The sequence below is a fragment of the Cervus elaphus genome, chromosome X, assembly GCF_910594005.1.
Source record: "Cervus elaphus chromosome X, mCerEla1.1, whole genome shotgun sequence".
Lineage (NCBI taxonomy): Eukaryota > Metazoa > Chordata > Mammalia > Artiodactyla > Cervidae > Cervus > Cervus elaphus.
Genome location: NC_057848.1, coordinates 29,408,083 through 29,428,229, shown reverse-complemented (window position 1 = coordinate 29,428,229; position 20,147 = coordinate 29,408,083). Strand labels below are relative to the sequence as shown.

The 20,147-nt window shown below is 39.6% G+C and overlaps 1 long non-coding RNA gene across 1 annotated transcript in view; it reads right to left on the bottom strand.

Annotated features, from left to right (window-relative positions):
* Positions 1-1,137: 1,137 nt before the first annotated feature.
* LOC122690257 overlaps positions 1,138-20,147 on the bottom strand; it is a 63,042-nt gene continuing 44,032 nt past the window's right edge. Inside the window, exons 4-8 of the long non-coding RNA XR_006340030.1 lie at positions 9,526-9,661; positions 7,930-8,073; positions 5,671-5,806; positions 2,443-2,491; positions 1,138-1,198 (exon numbers count right to left, since the gene is read on the bottom strand). This is a non-coding gene — a long non-coding RNA (uncharacterized LOC122690257). The remainder of the gene's footprint in view (positions 1,199-2,442; positions 2,492-5,670; positions 5,807-7,929; positions 8,074-9,525; positions 9,662-20,147) is intronic.

The following is a 20,147-nucleotide window of genomic DNA, read 5'->3' as shown; positions in this document are numbered from 1 at the left end:
CATAACGTCACAGCTATGGTTTTTCCAGTAGTCATGTACAGATGTGAGAGTTGAACCGTAAAGAAAGTTAAGCACTGAAGAATTGATGCTTTTGAACTGTGGTGTTGGAGAAGACTCTTGAGAGTCCTTGGACTGCAAGAAGATCAAACCAGTTAATCTTAAAGAAAATCAACCCTGAATATTCACTGGAAGGACTGATGCTGAAGCTAAAGCTTCAATACTTTGGTCACATGATGCAAAGAGCCGACTGACTGGAAAAGACCCTGATGCTGGGAAAGACTGAAGGCTGGAGGAGAAGGAGATAACAGAGGATGAGATGACTGGATGGTATCACTCACTCAATGGACATGAGTTTGAGTAAGCTCTGGGAGTTGGTCAAGGACAGGGAATCCTGGCGTGCTGTAGTCCGTGGGGTTGCAGAGAGTCTACATGACTTAGTGACTGAACAACAACAACAGAATATTTGATCAAGCAGAAGAATCAGCAAACTTGCAGATAGGTCATTTGAAAGCATGGAGTCAGAGGAACAAAAAGAAAAAAAAAAAGAAAAAAGTGAAGAAAGCTTAAGAGATTCATAGTACACCAGGAAGAAGATCAGTATATACATTATAGGACTCCAAGAAGGAGGAGAGGGAGAGAAGAGGGCAGAGAGTTGATTTGAGGAAATAGTGGCCATGAATTTCATGAAATGGACATCTAAATTCAAGAAGCTTAAATGACTTCAACTAGTTCAGTTCAGTTCAGTTCAGTCTCTCAGTCGTGTCCGACTCTTTGTGACCCCATGAACTGCAGCTCACCAGGCCTCCCTGTCCATCATCAACTCCCGGAGTTTACTCAAACTCATGTCCATCGAGTTGGTGATGCCATCCAACCATCTCATCCTCTCTCGTCCCCTTCTCCTCCTACCTTCAGCAGGATGCCTTTCCCAGCATCAAGGTTTTTTCCAATGAGTCAGTTCTTCACATCAGGTGGCCAAAGTATTGGAGTTTCAGCTTCAGCATCAGTCCTTCCAATGAATAATCAGGACTGATTTCCTTTAGGATGGACTGGTTTGATCTCCTTGCTGTCCAAGGGACTCTCAAGAGTCTTCTCCAATACCACAGTTCAAAAGCATCAATTCTTCGGCACTCAGCTTTCTTTATAGTTGAACTCTCACATCCGTACATGACTACTGGAAAAACCATAGCTTTGACTTCAACTAGGATGAACACAAACAAGCATTATAACAAACTGTCAAAAGTCGAGACAATGAGCAAATCTGGATACCAGCAAGAAAAAGTGGATCACCATGTATCAAGAGAGGTCCCATAAAATTATAAGCGGATTTCTCAGAAGACTAGAAGGGAGTCCGATGAGATATTCAGTATTGAGAGAAAAAAATCCCAAACAAGAATACTTTATCTGACAAAAATTTGCTTCTAAAATGAAGGAGAAATAAGAGACCATCCCGGATAAACAAAACCTGAGGGAGTTCATCACAATTAGACCTACCTTGTTAAAAATGCTAAAGAGAGTTCTTCAAGTTGAAACCAAAGGATGTGAGATGGTATCATATATACTTAGTAAAAACTGCATTTCAAATTTTGAATTTTGATCTTTCCCCGAGCTAATGATATGTGATATGATACTCTCTTGTAATGCTGGGCAGTGGCATTGAGCCACAGCTCCCAGTCAGTCACAAGACCATGAGGGTAAACAACCGGTACTCTTCCAACCAATCTGTACCCATACAACCATTTTGCTTTTCACCTCAGTCCAGCATTCAATAAATTACATGAGATACTCAACACTCTATTATAAAATAGGCTTTGTGTTTGATGATTTTGCACAACTGTAGGCTAATATAAGTGCTCTGAGCATGTTTAAGGTAGGTTAGATTTGGTATGTTTGCTGTATTAAATGTATTTTCAACTTACAATGGGTTTCTCAGGATGAAACACCTATGATCAATCAAGTAGCAATGAATGATTCTAGCCCCCAGACTGAACCCTCTAAGCACATATCCCACTAAAGGAGACCAGGCTCCTTTGGAGAAATGGCTGATTCTAGCTCCAAAGAAGGAATTGTACACATGCGTCTAGACCACACTCTCATACCAGAAAGCACATCAAAAGGACTCAGAAGCCAGCTTGAAGGGCCTCCCACTGGTCAAAGATAGAACAACTTGACACCAAGTAAAATAATGACTACAATGGACAAATATATAAATGTCTAATATATATATTAGACAAATTATATTAAAAATTATATATATTAGATTATAGAAAAATTGTATAAATTAGACAAATATATAAATTCTAAAAGAATTTATTCTAAAAGAATTATTCTAAAAGAATATTCCAAAGGAATTATAATTATATAAATTATAGACAAATTATATAAATTAGACAAATATATAAATTCTAAAAGAAAAGCAGAACACAAAACCAATTCACTGCTCACCTTTGGAGGATCCCAGGGAAAAGGCTCATTCTTTCAAAAAGTGGAAATACTGCAAAAGAATTAAAAACATTAATCCTGCCCTTCCTGTGCAAACTATACCTCAGAGTAACCTAACTGTTGATGAGGGGAAGTTTGTTTTATAGAAGAATTATGGCTAATAAATGCCTATGAAATCACAGAACTTGAACATCACCTTTTTACAGACGTTAATGACAAGCAGATCTAGGCAACTATGTTGGGAGGCTACAAAAAAACATGAGGTAAGAAGCAGATGGGATACTTTCTAATGGATAGATCAGGTTGATAACACCTGAATCCAGTGACCAATTTAGTGCCAGAAGAGACAGCCAGACAAAATGAGCCTCCTGGTGTAAGATTAAAAGATGTACAACATTAAATCTGAAGCATTCTTACCAAAAAATGTGAACTGGATCAAGCCTCTAAATCTAATCACCACTTTTACAGTAATAGAGGAGGAAGGCAGAGGAATACAAACAACAAAACAATAAGGATATATTCAACGGAATGAGGAATATAAACTTCACAGGACAAAAGATGCAATTTCTTAATCAAATGGGTGGAAGGTTAAAAAGAAAAGGAGGCCTTTTTTATATACATGAGAATTATGACTTCAGAGAAATCACAATTAAAACCACAGTAAGATACTATAGCATGCTTACCCGAACAACAAAAATGAGAAACATGGAAACTACCAAGTGTTGCCAATGATAGGGAATATAGACTGAAAAGAACCCTTTGAAAACTATTTGGCAATTCCTACTGAGCTTAGTCCTATGATGCAGAAATGCCTCTCTTAGGTCCGTGCCCAAGAGAAAGAAAATAAAAATCTACCCAAAAGCTATGCACAAGATCATTCATAGCAACATTATTTACAGTAAGTCAAAAACTGGGAAATACCCAAACCTCCATTATAAATACATATATTGTGAAATATCCACACAATATAATACTGTACACCAATGAGAATGAATGATCTACCACTACAGACAACAGTAATATAAATCACATACACATTACGTTCACTGAAAGGAGCTAGACACAAAAGAGTATATGCCATAAGATTTCAGGAATTTTTCTTCTAATCTCCCAACTGAGTTTGGGGAAGAAGAAGTACCTTTTAATTGAAGGCACTTAGTGTTGTTCTATGTTACCTGCAGGTTAACCTCAAAGAAGCATGTATCCTCTGAGTCAAGAAGTGATTCACTACATATAGGAACACAGGCTAGTGCCATGTCTGATGGACAGAAAACTGAGTGGTAGACAGGAGTCACCCAAGGGGAAGACCTAACCCACTAACCCTATGTGACATTCGGTAGGTCACCGCACTTCCTCTGGTCTCACCTATCAAGTGAATCAGACTATCCCTGATGCTCAACCAGAAGACCTCAGACATAGAGCAATAAGATCACCATTCGGACAGCACTCTGAAATCATAAAAAGAATAGAATTCACCATAGGAGTCCACATAACTATTTTAATAGCCAAATTGTCTAGTGCATAGTAACTGTAATAATTATTACTTTTTTGTTTTTATAATTATTTTTTCATTTTTCTTAAATAAATGCCCTCTATAAATGGAAAACAGCTATTGAAACATAGTCTTCATCCAAACAGATACGGTCTTGGCCTAACATCAGTCACTATGGGGCTGTTACATCTCAACATGTCTTTTTCTTCTTCATAAGTGTACCAGTTAAAACTGTGATGGCTCAGACGGTAAAGAATCTGCCTGCAGTGCAGGAGACCCAGTTTTGATCCCTGGGTTGGGAAGATTCCCCGGAGAAGGGAATACCAACACACTCTAGTATTCATGCCTGGAGAATTCCATGGACAGAGGAGCCTGGCGGGCCACAGTCCATGGGGTCGAAAAGAGTCGGACACGACAGAAGCGACTAACACTTTCACTTTTAGGAGTGTGGGCTCTGGAGACAGACCAGGGCCAAATGCAAGATCTGTCACTTATAAAACGTGTGAGTGTAAATACTATCACTTCACCTTACAGTCACTGGATTGGCTCCTGTCTGGCTTTTTGACCTCATCTACCACTCCACACTTCGTCTGCCAGGTTCCAATCACTCAAGCTCGTCATCTCCTCCTGGAATAACTGGTGCTCACACAGTGAAAGGCTGCTGACAAAAAGGTCTGCTCGGGCCTGGCATCTGCTTGTCTTTCAGGGCTCAGCTCAAATGTTACTTCCTAAGAAAGAGCTTCACTGACAACCCCATGAACAGTAACCTCTGACCCAAAGTTTTCTACTCCATTTATGTGTTTATTTCCTTCAAAGCACTCATCCCCATATGAAATTGCCCCACTTACAGACTTGCCTGCTTATTGCCAGTTTTCCCAAACTAGAATGAAAGAGTCAGGGACCCTGTCTATCTTGTTTCTCTGGGTTGTGTCCCCCTGTGCCTAGTTCAATGCCCTGCATATAAATCAATTTAAAAAAAAGTTTGAAGGAATTGTTATCTTATCTGAAACACAGGAGCAGACACAGATATTAAAAACTGAAACTGGAGTGTGGGATTAGCAGAGGCAAACTATTACATGTAGGAGGGATAAGCAACAAGGTTCTACTATATAGCACGGGGAACTGTATTCAATATCCTGTGACAAACCATAATGTAAAAGAATATGAAAAAGAATATGTGTGTATATATACACATAACTGAGTCACTCTGCTAGACAGAAGAAATTTAACACAACACTGTAAATCAACTATACTTTAATACACATTTTTAAGCTACCAAAAAACACCTGAGTGACAAAAGAAACTGAAAATACACATCAAAAGATTCAAAGTTTTAAGAACACCTTGTTGCAAACCAACAGCAGTGTTTTTCACTAAGGTAAGCCAGAACCAACTGTTTGACACTTCCTACCCACCTCCCCTCAGACCTAGACCGAGCCAAGAAATTGGCAATTTCAACAAGCACCTCTGACAATTTTGATAAAGTGGTCCACAGACCACATCTGAAAAGATCCTGACCTAAACATGTGACATTTGTGTAGGACTACTTTAACGTCTGCCATGCAGAGTTCTAATATATCTGGACTTTGTCTGTTAATGTAGTACACTGGCCCTTCCCTCCCACCTACAACTACCGATTGCTTTCCCACATGATCACAATTAAACTCCACAATAATTCTGGGTGGTTGGGAGCATTATCCTGTTGTATAGACAAGGCATGGGAAAGGGTAGTGACTTACCTAAAGTGTCCCAATGATGGGGGTCCAATCTCTTCACTCTGAAAGGTTGTTGCTGAACGATAAGATGCCAGGATTCTTGGCCTCTGGAGGAGATGGATTCAATCCCGGGCCAGAGACGAGGCTGGGTCGCTCAGAGCTTTTGTGTAATAAAGTTTTATTAAAGTATAAAGGAGATAGAGAAAGCTTCTGACATAAGCATCAGAAGGGGGCAAAAGAGTACCCCCCTCCTAGTCTTTAGCTGTAAGTTATATAGTCACTCACAGTCTGTTAATGAAAAGAAAGGAATGTCTTAGAATTTAGAATGGCACCAGATGATTCATCCCTGGCCATAAAATGATTGACTTGAATCTTGTAGAAGGGCAGATTACCAACAAATAGTTTCATTTACATAGATTAGGGGAACAATATCTGAGTAAGTAGGTTAGGCCATTTGGCGCAACTTACAGAGTCTGGGGTAAATTAACATATCTTAAGACAAACATTTCCATAAGAAAAAGAAATGTATTGGTTAACTCTAGGTTTGAGAATAGTTAGCTTCAGGTGAAACCAGGTGTCATAGCAACACAGCATTTTAAGAGAAACCTCCTTTTATATTTGTATAGAGAAGAAAAAAAAATATCGCTGGTTTGTTTCCTCCTGCGCTTAAGAGAGATAAAAGTGTCTGACACTTGCAGCCTATTTCCTCCATTTGGAGACCCCTGGCCTTCCTGCCTGTTACCCTCTCAACTCTTGCTTCAGGAACGTGACTAGCAGACTCAATACCACAACTGGTTCTTCTCTCAGTTCAGTTGAGTTCACTCGCTCAGTCGTGTCCAACTCTTTGCGACCTCATGGACTGCAGCATGCCAGGCCTCCCTGTCCATCACCAACTCCCGGAGTTTACTCAAACTCATGTCCATTGAGTCGGTGATGCCATCCAACCATCTCATCCTCTCTCATCCCTTTCTCTTCCCGCCTTCAATCTTTCCCAGCATCAGGGTCTTTTCAAATGAGTCAGTTCTTCGCATCAGGTGGCCAAGGTGTTGGAGTTTCAGCTTCAGCACCAGTCCTTCCAATGAATATTCAGGACTGATTTCCTTTAGGATGGACTGGTTCAATCTCCTTGCTGTCCAAAGGACTCTCAAGAGTCTTCTCCAATACCACAGTTCAAAAGCATCAATTCTTCGGTGCTCAGCTTTCTTTATAGTCCAACTCTCACATCCATACATGACTACTGGAAAAACCATAGCTTTGACTAGATGGACCTTTGTTGGCAAAGTAATGTCTCTGCTTTTTAATATGCTGTCTAGGTTGGTCATAGCTTTTTTTCCAAGGAGCAAGCATCTTTTAATTTCATGGCTGTAGTCACCATCTGCAGTGATTTTGGAGCCCACAAAAATAAAGTCTGTCACTGTTTCCCTGTCTATTTGCCATGAAGTGACAGACTGATTCTAAAATTCGTATTGAAGTGTAAAGGACCTAGACTATGAAAAACAACTTTGAAAAAGAACAAAGCCAGAGGATCAAAACTACCTGACTTCAAGAATCATTACACATCTTCAGTAATCAAGACAGTGTGGTACTTACTGCCATCAAGGAAGACAAGGATATCAATGGAATAGAATAAGGAGTCCATTTCTGGACTCAGACAGCTGATTTTTGACAGCTGTAATGGCAATTCAGTGAAGAAGAGATAGTCTTTTCAACAAACGGGGCTGGGACAAATGAATATCCACATGCACAAATATAAATTTTGATATGTGTAATGCACCATATACAAAAGTCAACTCAAAATTGAGCACAGACCCAAATATAAAACATAAAATTTCTAGAAGAAAGCACAGGAGAAAATCCTTGTGACCTTAGGTCAGGTAAGATTCCATAGATGCAAAACCAAAACTACAATCCATAAGTGAATGGACAAATAAACTGGAATACCCCAAACTTCAACATTTCTCCTATTCCAAAGACTCTGTTGAGAGACTTAAAAGGCAAGCCACTCACGGGGAGGAAATATCTGCAAATCATGTATCTGATAAAAGTCTTGCACCCAGAATATAGAAAATTTCACAAAGGTAAACAGGAAAACAGACACTCTAACAAATGGACAAAATATTTGAATAGACACTCCACCAGAGTAGATATACAAATGTCAAATAAGTGCATGAAAAGATGCTAATCATCTTTTGTCAAACATTCAAAGTCATTAGGGAAATATAAATGAAAACTATGTGATACCACTATACTTCTCTGAGAAAGGCCAAAATTTAAAAGACTTACCATACAAAGTTTTGGCAAGGTTGTGGAAGACGGAACTCTCGTACACTGCTGTTGGCAGTGAAAAATGGTGCACCCACTTTGGAAAAGTTTAGTGTTTTCTTATACCATTAACTTCACATCCATCACATTATCCAGCCATTTATCCTAGAGAAAGACAGTCTATGTCTATACAAAGACTAATATACAAATGTTAGTAGCAGCTTTATTTACCAGAGTCCCAAATTGGAAACCACCAAATACCCATTAACAGATCAATGGATAAAACAAATTGTGGTATAATCATATAATGGAATCTTAGTCAACATTAAAAAGAAAGAAGTATTTGTATGTGTAACAGAAGGATAAATCCAGAAATAATTAGGTCAAAGGAAAGAAGACAAAAACTATACATTGTATGATTCCATTCATATAACATGATAGGAAAAGAAAACTAATCTATAGTAACAGAAGATCACTAGTTATCTGGGAAAGGGGTAGGGTGATGTAGAGAGAGAGGTAGGTAAATTACAAAGGAGCACTAGGATACTTTTTAAGTTGATGGATATGTTCATTATCTGGACTGTAGTATTGGATTCACAGGTGCATATATATATCAAAACATCAAAGCATATACTTTAAATATGTACATTATATTGTATGTTAACCATACCTCAATAAAGTATTTGGAATATATTTATATATTTAAAATTCTCTGATACAATTAATCAGTTGAAAGATTCTCACAATTACGCTCTTATAGTATTAACAGGTCCACATTATGTTTTATCAGATTGGCCCACACAACATATAGCCAAAATAGAAATAATCATTTGCAATGAAATGTATCCAAATATTTAGGGAAAGCTGATTTCTATCTGAAATACAGAAATAAAAATATTATATTCTAGGAAAATAATCATAATGGTATTTAAGAGTAACTGGTTCTTTTGGAGAATGAGGCTGAGTATCATTATAAGAGAGTAAACTCTAGGATGATTATTTTTAAATATTAAGTTCCAATAACTGACATTTTAGACTAACACTTGGACTTCACTGGTGGTCCAGTGGTTAAGACTGCACTTCCACTGCAGAGGGCATGGGTTTGATTATTGGTTGGGAAACTAAAATTCCCACATGCCATGAGGTGTAGCCAAACAATAAATAAATACACTAACACTTGCCTCGTTGAAAAATTTCAATATACAATGGAACAAAAAAACATGGTCAGCAGAGAACAATCTATATTACAATCTCAAATTGCTAGTAGAGCTAAAAACTGTATATTTCCACATTCATCTGAGAGCTACATGGGAAATGATGATTATTATTTGTACAGTGAAAACAATTTGGTATATTTATTGCAAATGCTTGTTTAAGACTAAGTAAGTTCCTTCATCAACTGGACAATTCATTGCTTTTCAACCAAAAAGGAAAAAAAAGTCTTCTCTCAGATGGGCCTCAGGACTACTACTATGCATGTAGCTAGCACCTGATGGAATGATATTCCACTTGCTAAATCTCTTTCCCATGATGAGATCAAAATAGCTTCTCTACTTTTAGGCTAGAAGCTTACAGGAGCTATTTCACAACATGCTTTTATCAGATCTATGAACTCACTTGAGTCAGGCCTCATATCCAACTGAAGATGTGAAGTGTTGGGGTCTGCTGAGGACCGTGCCCTTGAACAGAGTAGAAGTAGAAGCTCCATCAGCCATCAGGACACTGATCCTCAGAAGCGGTCTTCTTCACACACCTGATATGAGAAAGGACACTGGCATGAGGGCTGCACAGGGAAAGACACATCAGCAATCAACATGGTTTACCGGTGTAACTGTGTGCCCCGCATGGTGTGAGGCACTGTGTAAGTGACAATGACATTGAAATAATTGGGTAGTGATCATAACAACCAGATGTTACAATGAGCTTCACACCACGGACTTTTTCATCTCCTTTCCTCATCTATCCCTTAACAACAAAGTGGAAAAGGAGTAAGAAGTGGCCTGAATTCATACAGACGTTCATGATCCCGCAATAACCACAGGGCCATTGGCTTACTCATGTGTTATCACTGAATGTTCTCAGAGATCCTGTGGGGGAAAGATTCTTATCCCCGTGTTACAGAGGGGAAAGCTGAGGCCAAAGAGAATCGCTACCTGTCTCACCTCCCGCGCCCCTGCCTTTAGGAGGAAACTGGCTCCAGAACACCCTTGAAGCAGGACACAGTACTCACTGGGGCCAGGCGGGACCCCTGTGCTTTACCTACGAGACAGTGGGGCACCGAGACCCAAAGCGGGAAACCGGCGACTTGAGTGTGGATCCCTTTGTTTCCCCATACCCCAGGGCGGTCCAGCGCCCACCGCAGGAACTCACTTTGCCAACTCAGTTTCAAACACCTGAAGGCAATACCTACTCTCCTCGCCGCCACCGGGCGCTTTTGTCTCCATTAAAAAGTCGTCAAGGTCGCCTTGTTGACGTCACGTTTCTATAGTAACCGCCAGGTGGTAAGTGTGTGCCCGGGCACTATGTGTGTTTAGTCACTCAGTCATGCCCAACTCTTTGCGACCCCATGGATTGTAAGACAACCAGGCTCCTCTGTTCATGGGCTTCTCTGGGCAAGATAATTGGAGTGGGTAGCCATGCCCTTCTCCAGGGGATCTTCCTGACCCAGGGATCGAACCCAGGTCTCCCGCACTGCATGCAGATTCTTTACTGTCTGAGCCACCACTATGTCCCTTTTCATCAGAACAAGACACCTCCTGTCTTCAGACCAGCCATCTTAGATGACCCTTCCTATAGGCCAGGTCAGGGGAAATGAGCAATCAGATTCACGATAAAGACATAGGATGGTAATAGATGGTGTTGGAGCAATGAAGGGGCGATGGACACTGGAATACACTGTTAACGCCAAATGAGCATATCCACTTTCTGATGCCCATGTTATTACAGCAGAATGATTTGAATGGCCTTGGATACAGAAGTCCTATTTCTACCAACAAGAGAATTTGGGGTGAGGGAGGGTTTAGGAAAGGATTCCCAAGGTGATTCTTTTTTCTTGTTTAATTAATTTATTTTAATCGGAGGCTAATTACTTTACAGTATTGTAGTGATTTTGCCATACATTGCCATGAATCAGCCATGGGTGTACATGTGTCCCCCATCCTGAACCCTCCTCCCACCTCCCTCCCTATCCCATCCCTCAGGGTTATCCCAGTGCACTGGCTTTGAGTGCCCTGTTTCATGCATCAAACTTGGACCGGTGATCTATTTCACATATGGTAATGTACATGTTTCAATGCTGGTGATTCTGACCTGCATCCAGGTTAAAGGGCCCTAATTGAGGAGGCGCAGATAAAGAAACTACATGAGTTCTGCAATCTGTGGGGGCCAGACAGCTAATATTTATAAAGCTTAAAAAAAATACATGGCCAAGGGATAGGTTTTTCAACTTGTTGGCTGAATTTATTCCTCACCACAACCTTGCTAGTGAGGTATTAGGATCCTCTCCATGGATGTTAATGCCTCCTAACCACAGAGACAGATGGCAAAGAAGATAAAAGTCCAGGCTTCCCACTCAATCTTTATTAACATGGGGAGGGACAGGGATGGGAGTGGAAGGGAAGTGGTGCCTCGTTACTACTGCTTGGTTAAAGTAGAATTTCACTCCCCACCAGGCTTCCACTGATACCACCCTGGAAGGTAGGGAAAGACACTTCCTTACTGCTCTCTATGTGGCCTCCCTCGACACTGTGCAGGGCAGTAAGGTGGGTGCTCATTTCCACCAGGTGGGGATGACAGTCCCTCTTTCCCATGGGGTCTTCTCTGATACCATCCCAAAGAGTAGGGGAGGGGTGCCTGGTTACAATCAAGTAAGTGTGGAATCCACATTTCCCACTCAGTCTTTGCTGCCATGGTGAGGGCACAGCTGTGTTTTACTCTGTGATGTTAGGGCAGTTGTTGTCTAAAAGCTTTCTTTCTTTTCTGGTTCCGTGTCGAGCTATTCTTGCCTTTTCCTGTTGGCATTTTTGAGTCACTTGCTCTTCCAGCACCCCACCTCGGACATACGAGACAGAAATAAAACCAGAGGAATTCAATGCATGCCATACCTTGGGTCCCCAAGTCCCAAGATACTTTCTTTTTTCTTTCCACCTTTCAGAGTTCTATATTTGTTTTATATGTAATATCCAGAGATTTTAGCTGCACCTTGCAGAAGAAACACAAGTGTAGGGATTTCCCTGGTGGTCCAGTGGTTAAGAATCAGTCTTCCAATACAGGGGACGCAGGTTCCATCCCCGATTGGGGAACCAAGATCCCACATGCCACAGGGCAACTAAGCCTGCACTGCACCTAGAGAAGCCCATACGTGCTATAACTAGAGAAAGATCCAGCCACAATGAGGATCCAGCATAGCCAAAAAAAAAAAAAAAAAGTAAATTAAAAAAAAAAAACAGGAAGAAGTGTACACACTCCTTCTGGTCTCCAAAACAGAAGTTCTTTCCATCTACTTTTTTTAAATTAAATAATAATTTATTTACTTTAAATTGAATTTTAAATTTATTTTAAATTTAATTTAAATTGGAGGCTAATTACTTTACAATATTGTGGTGGTTTTTGCCATACATTGACATGAATCAGCCACAGGTGGATATGTGTCCCCCATTCCGAATCCCCTTCCCACCTCCCTCCCCATCCCATCCCTCTGGGTTGTCCCAGTGACTGGCTTTGAGTGCCCTGTTTTAGGCATCAAACTTGGACTGGTGATCTATTTCACATATGGTAATACACATGTTTCAATACTATTCTCTCAAATCATCCCACCCTTGCCTTTTGTTTCTTTGTAGGTCTTTTGTTTCTTTAGGTAGATTTATTCCTAAGTATTTTTTTTGTCACAATGGTGAATGGGATTGTTTCCTTAATTTCTCTTTCTGTTTTCTCATTGTTACTGTATAGGAATGCAAGGGACTTCTGGGTATTAATTTTATATCCTGCAACTTTACTATATTCATAATGTAAGTAAACAATACATCCATATAGACCTTTATGTACATTGACTTTTTCACTTAACATTATATTCTGGAGATCCTTCCATAGCTTATGTGGAAATTTTCATCATTCTTTACACCTTACTTAGTGTACACTTTTGTGTGGTTATTTGGTACTTTATTCATCCATCACATAACTGATGAAATTTAAGTTGTTGCCATTCTTTTGCTGTTCAAATAGTGCCAGAGTGAATATCCATATCTATATTTTTATTATATCTAAAATCTTTTTCTATCACTGCCAATATATCATCAGGATATTCCTATATAAGACCTGTGAGTCAAAGGGTAAAGGCATATAAAATTCCCCACCATATTATAAAATGCCCCACCATAATGATTGCATTAGTTTCCTATGACTACTAAAATAAATTACTACAAACTTAGTGTCCTTAAACAACAGAAATATTATTTCATAGTTCTGGATGCTAGAAGTCCAAAAACAGTTTCAGTGGGCCAAAATCAAGGTGTTGGCAGACTTAACTTCTTTCTGAGACTATAAGGGAGCCTCCTTGCCTCTTTCAGCTTCTGTTGGCTACCAGCATTCCTTAGCGTGTGGCTCCATCACTCCAGCATCTGCATCCTTGGCCACACTGCCTTCTCCTCTTTTCTCTGTGTCAACTGTCCCTCTACTCCTCTCTTATAAGGACACTTGGGTCTGCCTTTAGGGCCCATGTGAAAAATCTAATCTCCCCATTTTGAGATCCTTAACTTAATTACCTCTACAAACACCCTTTTCCATATAAGGCAATATTTAGAGGATCCAGGGGTTAGAACGTGCTATCTTTGCAGAGACCATTAAGCCTACTACAGTGAGCTCACCATTTTGCATCCCTGTGAGCAGGGTGCAAAAGGAGATGGTTTTCCACATTCTCACCCACTGTATTGACAAACATCTGGATCACTGCTAATCTAAGAGTAAAAAAACTAGTATCTTAGTGTAGTGTTAATTGCATCTCTCTTAATTAAAATAACCCAGAGACTTTTTTCTTATATTTAAAGACAATCTATTTTTTTCTAACTTTGATAGGGTTTTTTCATGTTTTTATATTGATAAGTGTTTATATTGGAGGGATATTAATGCTTTGTTAAAGATATTAGCTGCAAATGTTTTTCCCAGTGTCTTTAATTGGCTAGTGTATTTTTGCCATGCAGAGTTGTCATTGTTATTCTCATGTCCTCAAATATGTCAATTTTCTTCTTTAATGCTCCTGGTTATTGATTTATACTTAGGAAAATTTCCTCTGCTTCCAGATCATATAATCCCTCTGTTTTCTTCCAATACTTGTATGGACATTTCTTTTATTTTTCTTCCAATACTTGTATGCACATTTATTTTATATTTCATTCAGAACCATTTTGGAATGTATCCTGCTATAAGATATAGAAACGGATCCCTTTTTATCTTTTTAACCTTATGGTTATCTAGTTATCTCAAAACCACTTCTTAATCCTCCATCATATCTCCACTGATTTGTAATGCTGCTTTTGTTATGGTCTAAATTTCTAATTATAATTGGGGCTATATCACTATTTTCTATTGTTCCATTAATTTTTCAATTTATGGACCAGTAAAATAGAAATTAAAATAATACCTTCTATTCACATTGACTTTTCTCTTTAACATAGACGGAGTCTGCTCTTTGTGTCTAGAGGCCGTCAATATCCTCGAACCATGGCAATCTGCCGCACTCCCCACTCAGGCTTCCAGAAGACTCTGCCAGGTCTGTGTAAGACGCAGCCCCTCCCTCCCACCTTCCTCTGCTCCGCTGCGGGTTTTCAAGCTGCAGTTCAGGCTTCTGTCACGAGGTGGCACCAACGTATCGCCATCCTCAAATTCAACAAAGGACAAGGAGAAGCAAAAAAAAAAAAAAAAAGCAATACCCTCTCTTAGAAGGCAGCCTGTGTAAAATGTGTAAAATGATTCTTTTATCTGAAAAAAAACTGATAGTTGTAAAAGACTGTAGAAACATGTACTCCGGGGCCTGCATAAGGTGAAACACTGTTGGTCGTACCTTGGCAGTGAGTGGTGGGTGGGCAAAAAGGAGCACAGGGCAAGGGGGAAAGTGGCTTGAGAGACCAATGGGGCATAGGAGCGGGGTCTAAAAAGCTGTGTCCAGTGTTGTGGACAAAGGATGACAGGTGGTGGAAGAAAGTTTGAGAAGCCTGTACAGAGGTGGGGTAATGGAGGGTGAATACCCTGTTCTCTGGGAGGGGCCCCTCTACAGTGTGGACCAGTCAACCTACACTGTTGAGGTAAGTTATGGCTGAATAAAAATAATGCACCCACTTCTGGGCATACACACCGAGGAAACCAGATCTGAAAGAGATACGTGCACCCCAGTGTTCATGGCAGCACTGTTTATAATTGCCAGGACATGGAAGCAACCTAGATGTCTATCAGCAGACGAATGGATAAGGAAGCTGTGGTACATATACACCATGGAATATTACTCAGCTATTAAAAAGAATTCATTTGAATCAGTTCTAATGAGATGGATGAAACTGGAGCCCATTATACAGAGTGAAGTAATCCAGAAAGACAAAGACCAATACAGTATACTAATGCATATATATGGAATTTAGAAAGATGGTAACGATAACCCTATATGCAAAACAGAAAAAGAGACACAGATGTACAGAACAGACTTTTGGACTCTGTGGGAGAAGGCGAGGGTGGGATGTTTCGAGAGAACAGCATTGAAACATGTATATTATCAAGGGTGAAACAGATCACCAGCCCAGGTTGGATGCATGAGACAAGTGCTCAGGGCTGGTGCACTGGGAAGACCCAGAGGGATCGGGTGGAGAGGGAGGAGGGGGGGTGGATCAGGATGGGGAATACATGTAAACCCATGGCTGATTCATGTCAATGTATGGCAAAAACCACTACAATATTGTAAAGTAATTAGCCTCCAACTAATAAAAATAAATGAAAAAAAAAATAATGCAGACTTGTGGTCAACAGCATTTGGAACTGCTTTGAATACATATGAATTTTCCAAAAAGTGTTGATATCAAAGAAAACAAACCATTTAAGACATTTTTTACTCTTTGCAAAATAGTTTCACAGTGTGTGGAGGGGGCTGTGTGTGGAGGGGGCTGTGTGATGGAGCTGGGAAAGCATCATTGCACAGCTTCCAGGGAACTGAGAAGGGACAGGCAGGCCATCCCCAACCCTTTTCCCTGTGTTTCATGTACTTTCCCTTCCTCTCACTTTCCTCTCTATTGCATGCGCTGTCTTATCTCCTTCCTCTTCCTTAAAGTGGGACATCACAGAAGGATGTGGACACTGAGCCCCAGAAACAGAATTCAGTAGACAAGAACCAGCTGTGATATTGAATCTGCTAGACAGGTTCCTAAAGCAAGAGTGAAGAGACTGGGCCCCATCATCGGGACACTCTAGGTAAGTCACCACCCTTCTCTCCATTGTCTTCTATACAACAGGATAACAGTACCCAATGCTTCTGACCACCCAGGAGTATTGTGGAGTTTAGGTATGTGCCCATGTGGGAAAAAAGTCTGTGTCTGTATGTGGGGGGGGAGGACCAATGCATTTTTGAGTAATTACATTAACAGAGATCCCAGAAATCATAGAACTCTGCATGGTAGGCATTAAATTAATGCTACACAATGTCAGCAGTTTGGTCAAAATTTTCCCACGTGTGGTCCACGGTAAGATCCCTGGAGTTCATTCTAGTTTGGGAAAACTGGCAATAAGTAGGTAAATGAATAAGCAGGGCAATTTCACATGGGGATGAGTGTTTTGAAGAAAATAAACACATAAATAGAGCAGAAAACACTGGGTCAGGGATTACTATAGATGGGGTTGTCAGTAAAATGTTCTCTTTCTGTACCATTAGCCTGATGCCTACCGTGTAGTGAAATTCCCATGCTAGATTGAACAGGAGTGGCGAAAACAGGCATCCTTGTCTTGTTCCCAAAGGGTTGTTACTTTGAGATTTAATTAATAGGTGAAATCCCTTTGAACAGTGCTAGGCACAGTAACAGCTCAATAAATGTTAGACTTTGTATAAATATGAGCAACTTGATATTTTCATAGTTTTGATAGTTTTACAGTTTTCATGTGTCTTTAATAAAGTCTAATAATCTTGTAGCTGAATCCTATTCATCACCTGAGACATACTTTCTTGTTTTGGGGGTTTTATATGGATAAAAAATGGACATATAATATTAGTTTCAGGTGTACAACATAGTGATTCAATATAAGAACTCAATTGAGGAGCTTCACTGACAACCCTATTCAATGGGAAAAGAAAAGTCTTTTCAACAAATGGTGCAGGGGAAGGTGGACATCCATATGCATAAAAAAGAAGTTACACCCTTACTTTATACCATATTTTAAAATGAATTCAAAATGGATCTAAGACCTAAACATAAGAGCTAAAACTATCAAACTCTAAGAAAACACTGGAGGAACCTTCATGACACTAGACTTGGCAGTGATTTCTTGAATACAACAGCAAAAGTATAAGGAAACAAAAGAAAACATAAATAAATTGGACTTCATCAAAATTTAAAACTTTTCTGAATCAAAGCACACTGTCAGGAGAGTGAAATGACAATATACAGAATGGGAGAAGATATTTGTAAATCAAATATCTGATAACAGATTAATATCTAGGATATATAGAAGTTTTATAACTCAGGAACAAAAACAAAAACTAACAACACAATGCAAAAATGGAGAAAGGACTTGAATACACATTTCTCAAAAAAAGATAAACAAATGGACAATAAGCACATGAAAAGATGCTCAACACTAGTCACTAGGGAAATGCAAATCAAAACCACAATGAGAAACCACTTCACATCTAATGGTATGGATATTATTTTTTTTTAATGGAAACTAACAAGTGTTGGCAAGGTTATACAGAAACTAAGACATTTGTACACTGTTGGTGGGAATGTAAAATGGTGCCGTCTGTGCAGAAAGCAGTATGCTGGGTTCTCAAGTAAGTAAACACAGAATTACTATATTATCTAACAATTCCACTTCTAGGCATATTCCCAAAAGAACTGAAAGCAGAGCCTCAAACAGATACTTACACACCAAACTTCATAGCAGCATTATTCACAATAGCCAGAAGGTGGAAGCAACCCAAGTGTCCATCAGTAAGATCAATGGATTTTTAAAAATCTGATATACACATACAATGGAATATTATTCAGCCTTAAAGTGGAATAAAATTCTGATATATGCTACAACATGGATGAACCTTGAAAACATTACGCTATGGGAAATAATCCTGACCCAAAAGGACAAGTACTGTATGATTCAACTTATATGAGGTATCTCGAATAGGTAAACTCAGAGACAGAAAGTATAAGAGAGGTTACCAAGGACTGGGGGAAGGAGAGAATGGGGAGTTATTGTTTAATCAGCACAGAGTTTCTATTCGAGATGATAAGAAAGCTCTAGAAATACATAGTGGTAATGCTTACCCAACATTGTGAATGTAAGTAAGGCTACTGAACTGTACACTTGAAATTGGTTAAAATTGAATTCTATCATGTATATTTTACCACAGTTATTTGTAAAACAGTGTCATTTCAAGGGAAAGAAGGAGGCAAAAGGATGAGAGAAAGAGATGTTACCACAGATGCAAGGATAGAAGTGAGAAAAAGTTTGGAAGATGCTATTCTGCTGGCTTTGAAGATGGAGGCCACAAGCCTCAATCCATGAGCCAGAAGGGGCCACAAGCCTAGGAATGCAGTCAGCCATTCCAGTCAGCTGGAATAGGCAAGGAAACTTGTCCTCCCCTAAACCCTCCAGAAGGGATGCAGCCCAGGTGATATCCTAATTTTAGCCCAGTAATACCCATTTTGGACTTCTGTCCTCCAAAACTATGAGGATAGATTTGTTGTCACTGTTTTGGCAGCACCGCTTGTGGGATCTGAGTTCCCCAACCAGGGATTGAACCAATGCCCTAGGCAGTGAAAGCACAGAGTACCAACCACTGGACTGCCAGGAAATTCCCTAGATTTTTCTTGTTTTAAATCACTAAACAAAAAGTGAGTTGTGGCCAAATAATGGGGTTTTATTCATTTTGAAATTCCCTTGCCTGTTCTTTTTTGAGCTTTCTTTTGATGTAAACAACTAACTTAATCTCTGGCTTTTCATTTTTAACAGAAACTATTTTCATTCTTGTATGAGGCATCATTTCCTGTCTTATTCCATTCGTGCTGCTATAAGAAAAATACCAAAAACCGCAAGGCTTATAAACAACAGAAATATGTTTCTTGTAGTTCTGGAAGCTGGAAGTCTGAGATCATGCTGCAAACATGGTCAGGAAAAGGCCTTCCTCCAGGTCACAGGTTTCACACTGTATCTCCACATGGTGGAAGAAGCTCTCTGAAGTCTCTTATAACAGCATTAAGCCCATTCATTAGAGCTCTGCCCTCATGACCTAATCAACCCAAGACACCCCCCATCACCTTACAGGTTAGGATTTCAACATATGAATTCTGAGGGGACACAAACACTCAAACTATGGCACTTCCTGTATCAACAAGTTTTAACTCTGTTCACTAATACTTTTATATCATTAAAATCTGCATAGGCTCTTGTTACATGTACATTTTACCACAAAGACTTTTTCTAAAATGTGAACTGACAAGGATTAGCCTCATTGCTAGAACTGAGCTTAATTTTCTGTCTGCTGCCTATCTTGTTTTTCTGGTTATAAAGACCATTTTCATTCAGCTCTAAACACACTTAGCATTGTTCTGATGGAACACAATGATTTCTTCTCCATGTGTCTAGAATTACCTTTGCTTTTTGTTGGGTGTGCACACACACACACACACACACAGATGCTTAATGCTCCTTAGAGTATGGATAATCAATGCACACAATTAAAGAGAAAGTTTGATGAAATATCAAGAAGGGAATAAGAACCAATTCCATTTTACTGGGCATTGAACTGGGATGTACTTTTCATCATGCCAAGCTAACATGGTGGGATTTATCTGTCCAACATGTGTGCTTGAAAGTGAAGAAACAAAACAAAACAAAAAAACAACCCAGTGCTCAAATTTTTTGAGGAAAATGAAAGAACACCACCCTGTGACCTTAATTGGTCACCATCCTTTTTGTAATTTGCTCCAAGGAAGGCTAGGCATGCTCACTGGCAGCTCTAGATTCATGTCCATGCCCATCCATGATTAAAAGCAAGC